The sequence below is a fragment of the Chinchilla lanigera genome, unplaced genomic scaffold, assembly GCF_000276665.1.
Source record: "Chinchilla lanigera isolate Chin_1 unplaced genomic scaffold, ChiLan1.0 scaffold00008, whole genome shotgun sequence".
Lineage (NCBI taxonomy): Eukaryota > Metazoa > Chordata > Mammalia > Rodentia > Chinchillidae > Chinchilla > Chinchilla lanigera.
Genome location: NW_004955409.1, coordinates 10,363,640 through 10,369,579, shown reverse-complemented (window position 1 = coordinate 10,369,579; position 5,940 = coordinate 10,363,640). Strand labels below are relative to the sequence as shown.

Here is a 5,940-nt window from a genome sequence, read left to right as displayed (position 1 = left end):
AGAAAGAAAGAAAAGGAAAATTATAAAGATTGAGCAGAAATGAATGAAATCGAGACTAAAGAAATAATACAAAGGATCAATGAAGAGCTGATTCTTTGAAAATATAAACAAAATAGACAAACCTCTAAACAACCTTAGCAAAAAATAAAAAAACAAATTAATGCAATTAGAAACAAAAAAGGTGAAATCACAGACACCACTGAAATCTAGATTATTAGTAACTACTTTGAGACCTTGTTCTCTAATACTTTCAGGAATTCAGAAGAAATGGATAGATTCCTAGATACATATGAATTACCAAACCTGAATGAAAGTGATAGAAATACCCCAAACAATCCAATAACAGGCAATGAAATTGAAGAAGTAATAATAAAAAAAAAAAGCCCACCAACTAAGAAAGCTCATGTCTCAATAGATTAACTGCTGAATTCTATAAGAACTTTAAGGAAGATCTGGTGCCAATACTCTCAAGCTCTTTAATGAAACAGAAAGAAAAGAAGTACTCCCACAGTCATTCTTGGCCTGATTCCAAAACCAGAAAAGGACTCCACCAAAAAAAGAGAACTACAGCCAATCTCCTTCATGAACACTGATGCAAAAATCCTCAATAAGACACTGGCAAACAGGATGCAATAAATCATCAGAACATCATACGCCATGACCAAGTAAGATTCACCTGAGGGATGCAGGGACAGTTTAACATATGCAAGCCAGTAAATGTAATACATCACATAAACAGAAGCAAGGGCAAGTTTCACACCATCATGTCAATTGATACAGAAAAAGCTTTTTTTTTTTTTTTTTTTTTGGTTTTTCTCCGGAACCGTGAACCGAACTCACGACCTTGCGCTTGCCAGGCAGGCACTTTTGCCGCTGAGCTAAATCCCCAGCCCCAGAAAAAGCTTTTGACAAAGTTCAACAACCATTCATGATTACAAACCCTGAAGAATATAAGACCTTATCTCAATATCATAAAAGCCATTTATGACAAACAAACAGCTAACATCACGTTAAATGGAAAGAAGTTGAAAACTTTCCCTTCAAAACAGGGAACAAGACAAGGATGTCTGCTGTTACCACAGTGTTAAATATAGTTCTTGAAACATTACCCAAAGCAATCATGCAAGAGAAAGGAATAAAAGGAATACGTATAGGAAAGGGATAATGCAAATTATCATTTGCAAATGGCACACTCATCTACATAGAAGACCCAAAATATTCCACCAAAAGATTTCTAGAATTAATAACCAAATTCAGTAATGTAGCAGGATACAAAATCACACTTAAAAATCAGTAGCATTTCTCTACACCAATAATGAACACATCAAGAAAGAAATTAGGGAAACAATATCTTGCACAATAGCATCAAGAAAAATTACATACCTAGGAAGTAACCTAACCAAGGAAGTGAAAGACCTCTAAAATGAAAACTACAATTTTATGAAAAGGGAGATCTGGCCAGGCGTGGTGGCGCACACCTGTAATCCCAGCACTCGGCAGGCTGAGGCAGGAGGATCATGGCGAGTTTGAGACCAGCCTGGGCTACAAAGTGAGCTCAAGGCCAGCCTGAACTGAACTGAGACACTGTCTCAAAAAAGAGAAAGAAAAAAAAAGAAAAGGGAGATCAATATGGACATCAGAAAATAGAAAGACGTTTCCTATTCCTGGATAGGCAGAACCAAAATAGTCAAAATGTCCATACTTCCAAAACTGATACACAGATTTAATGCAGTCCCAATCAAAATACCAATACTATTCCTCATAGAACAAGAAAAAACAACCCTAAAATTCATGTAGAACCAAAAGAGACATAGGATAACAGAAACAGCACTGAATAGCAAGAATAAGGCTTTGTTATGCTATAAAGCTATAGTGATAAAAAGCACCGTGCTATTGGAAAAATAAACAACAACAACAAAACCAGACATGTAAATCAATGGAACAGAACAAAGGATTCAGAAACAACTCTAAGCATACTCAGTTACGTAATCTGTGACAAAGGGGCCAAAAACTTGTGCTGAGGAAAGATAACCTCTGTAACATATGATGTGGGGGGAAACTGGCTATCCACATGCAGAAGAAGATTGAGTCTAGGTTCATATCTGTCACTGTAAACTAAACTAAACTAAAATCAAAAAAGATTCAGACCTAAATACTAAAACAGAAGCAATTATGGGAATATAAAATAAGTAAAACTCTTAAAGTTATAGGCAGGGGCTGGGGATTTAGCTCAGCGGCAAAGCGCCTGCCTGGCAAGCGCAAGGTCATGAGTTCGGTTCCCGGTACCGGAGAAAAACCAAAAATGCCAAATAAATAAATAAATAAATAAATAAAAATAAAGTTATAGGCATAGGCAAGGACTTTCTGAACAAAACCCCCACTGCACAAGGGATAACACCAAGAATCAACAAATGGGATCATATTAAAAAGCTTCTGCACGGCAAGGAAAACAACCAACAGAGTGAAGAGACAACCTACAGAATAGGAAAACGTTGCTGTTACCTATTCCTCAGACAGAGGACTAATATCTGGAGTATATAAAGAACTCAAATAAATTAAACTCCCCCAAAATAAAAGATGCAATCAAATATGGACAACTGGAATGAACAGACATTTCTTGGAAGAAGAAATATAAATGGCCAATACATAGAGTGGTGCCTTGGTTCATGAACTTAATTCCTACTATAATTCTGTTTGCAAGCCAAATTTGGTGAGAACCAAATCAAATCCACTGATTAGGTTCAATGCTGACCTTGTGGGGGAATTTGATTCGGTTTTTGTCCCTTTCAGTTTACACCCAGAACAGTGAAAAGAATTGAATTCATGAACCCAGGTACCACTGTACATGCAAAAATATTCAACATCTCTGGCCATTAGAGAAGTGTAAATTAAAACAACACTAAGATTCCATCTAACTCCAGGAAGAATGGCTATCATCAAGAAATTAGATAATAACAAATGCTGCTAAGGCGGGGTGGGCCCTTCCTCATTATTGGTAAGAGTAAACTGGTACAACCAGTATGGAAATAAGCATGGAGAGTTCTCAAAAAACTAAATCTAGAAATTCCATTCTACTCACTTATTTCCCTCCTATTTTCCCAATATAGTTAAATACATCGTATTACAGTGATACATGCATACCCCTCTTTATAGCAGCATAATTCATACTAGCTAAATCTTGGAAGCAGCTTATATGTCTACCAACATATGAATGGATAAAGAAAATGTGGTATTTATACACAGCAGAGTACTACTCTGCCATAAGGAAGGATAAACCTCAGTCATTTACAGGAAAATGGATGCATCTTGAATGTTTAGGTAAATCAGACACACAAGCTTAAATATTGCATGGTTTCTCTTATATGAGAAACTCAAAATGTAAATAAAGGACAAAATAAAAGATAGATAATAGGAAAAATAAAAGAGATGAAGCGGGGAGGTAAGGAGAATAATGTAGCTAGGACAGAAGGGAGGGGAAGGGGATATAAAAAAAATAAGATGTGTACATGTACCATCTTCTGATGAATATGATCACCATGTACTGCAAACATGTACGAGTAACATTTTTTTTAAATGGAGGTAGTGAATAGATGAATATTGACAAGAAATGTGACTGTTACTCTACAGCAGGTTGCTCCAGGAAGGGAGTGCTGGGTTTTTCAGATGTGCCCACCCAAGTCCTGGAAAAGCAGAAGAGTGCAGGCGAGGAGCTCTTTGGGTGAGCCTTTGCAATAATTAGATAGCGTTTTTGGTATAATTTTACTGGATTGGAAAAAAACACCGAGTTTCATTTATTCCATGGCTGTGTATTAGTCTCTAGTGTGTACAGGCTCTGGGCTTTTGTCTTTTGAATGGAACCGTGAATAAGTAAAATACATCAGTGTATTTAGATATAAAATCCCACATTTTATCACCCCTTTTACATTACAACAAAAAGTATCTGAAATTTTCTTGTGGAAATAAATTAGATAGCTTGTATAGCTCAAGATATTGTTGATGCCTAATAAATGAGACTTTCAAATATGACATAACCATACACAATGTGTAAATATTGAGTAGATCCTGATTTCTTAAAAAAGAAAAAGGTGTAAACTGGACATAGTGTTACAGACTTGTACTTCCAGACCTGTAGTCTGGAAGGCTAGGGCAGGAGGATCACAAGTTCTAGCCAAGCCTGGACAACACAGTGAGACCCTATCTCAAAATAAAATATAAAAAATGAAAACAGATTAGGGATATAGCTCAGTGTTAAGGTCCAGGGTCCAATTGCCAGGGCTGAATAAAAAAAAGAGCCATAAAGGACATCTATGGGACAATCATAGACATTTGGAGTTGAGTTGGATATTAGATATTAGGGTATTCCTGAAAAGTCTTTAGATGTGACAATGACATTGGTGGTATAAAGATTACTATCCTCATTCTTAATGCTTGAGGCAATATTTAGGGGTGATATGTCATGATTATGTGCAACTTGATTTTAATGGTTCAGAAATAATGGTTAAGTAAAAAAATTAATAAAAGTTAAATGTGGGTGGTTGTTTTTTGGGTGTTGTTTGTTTTTTGAGACAGGGTCTCACTATGTAGTTTAAGCTGGCCTTAAACTCACTATTAGTTCAGCCTGGCCTTGAACTCTTAGCAATTGTCCTGCCTCAGCCTCCTGAGTGCTGGGATTACAAGAGTGTGTCACCTTGCCCAGCTAGTTTATGAGTTTAAGAGTTCTCACTCTTCTATTCTTCCAATTTATGTAGATGTTTAAAAATTTTTAGAATGAAAAGTTGGGAAAATATCTTAGTTCTTTTTTCTCTTCCTTGTTATAAACAAGAATGATTACATAATTCTCCCAGGAGAATCTTCCCAAAATATGAATTAGAAATCAGAGACCATACAAATTCAAGAAAGTTTCAGAAATGATTTTGTTGTTGTTCTTTTAAATCGAACTTACAGAGGGCTGGGGATATAGCTCAGTGACACAAGCACCTGCCTGACAAGCACAAGGTCCTGAGTTTGATTCCCAGTACCAAAAACCCTCCCAAAACAAAACAAAACAAAAAACACACACAAAAAAAACCCTGAAATAATAAATCAAAGTAATATTACTTCAGGGTAAACTCAGATCTGAGGTGATCCTTTCCATGAACTTTGTCACAATTTTTTGTTTGTTTGTCTTTTTGAGACAGGGTTTCACTATGCAGTTCAGGCTGGCCTTGAACTTACTTTGTAGCCCAGGCTGGCCTCAAACTCACAGCAATGCTCCTGCCTCAGCTTCCTAGCCCAATGTCACAAAATTGTTGAATGTTTGTCTATATTCCATCGTACCTTCTACATTCACCTTTGCCAAGGGAGTTGTATCATCACGGCCGCTAGCAAGGTGCCGCCACTTAGAGAGTCCACATAAATGTCCACAATATGGCATGCCTGTAGAGTGGGGAGGATAGATCCAAGAAAATTAGAAGATGCAGTTTCACTTAGAGAGGTTAAAATTTAATTGAATCTGGGCTCTGAAAATTTCTTTCCATAGCCAGACATGGTGGTGCTCACCTGTAATCCCAGGATTCTGGGAGAGTGAGGCAGGAACAGCCCAAGTTCAAGACCAGCTTGGGGCCCGGGGAGAGAGCTCAGTGGCACAGCACCTGCCTGACAAGCATGAGGTCATGAGTTCGATTCCTAGTGCAAAAAAACTGGGCAATTTAGTGACGTAATTAGACCTTGTCTCCCCCCCAAAAAAGGATAAAACCAAAACCTCTTGTACTTAAAATTTAATTGGAAGGCAAAACAGGATGAAGTTGAAGAACAAAAAATAAATCAGAAACTATTGGGGTTGGGGATTTAGCTCAGCGACACAGCTCCTGACTGGCAAGCGCAAGGTTATGAGTTCGGTTCCTGGTACTGGAAAAAAAAAAAACCCAAGAAATAAATCAGAAATTATAGATTAAAATAATG

At 37.1% G+C, this 5,940-nt stretch overlaps 1 long non-coding RNA gene across 1 annotated transcript in view; it reads right to left on the bottom strand.

Annotated features, from left to right (window-relative positions):
• Positions 1 to 5,577, bottom strand: part of LOC106147727 — a 40,200-nt gene extending 34,623 nt beyond the window's left edge. Inside the window, exons 1-2 of the long non-coding RNA XR_001232641.1 lie at positions 5,539 to 5,577; positions 5,317 to 5,415 (exon numbers count right to left, since the gene is read on the bottom strand). This is a non-coding gene — a long non-coding RNA (uncharacterized LOC106147727). The remainder of the gene's footprint in view (positions 1 to 5,316; positions 5,416 to 5,538) is intronic.
• Between the last annotated feature and the right edge of the window lie 363 nt (positions 5,578 to 5,940).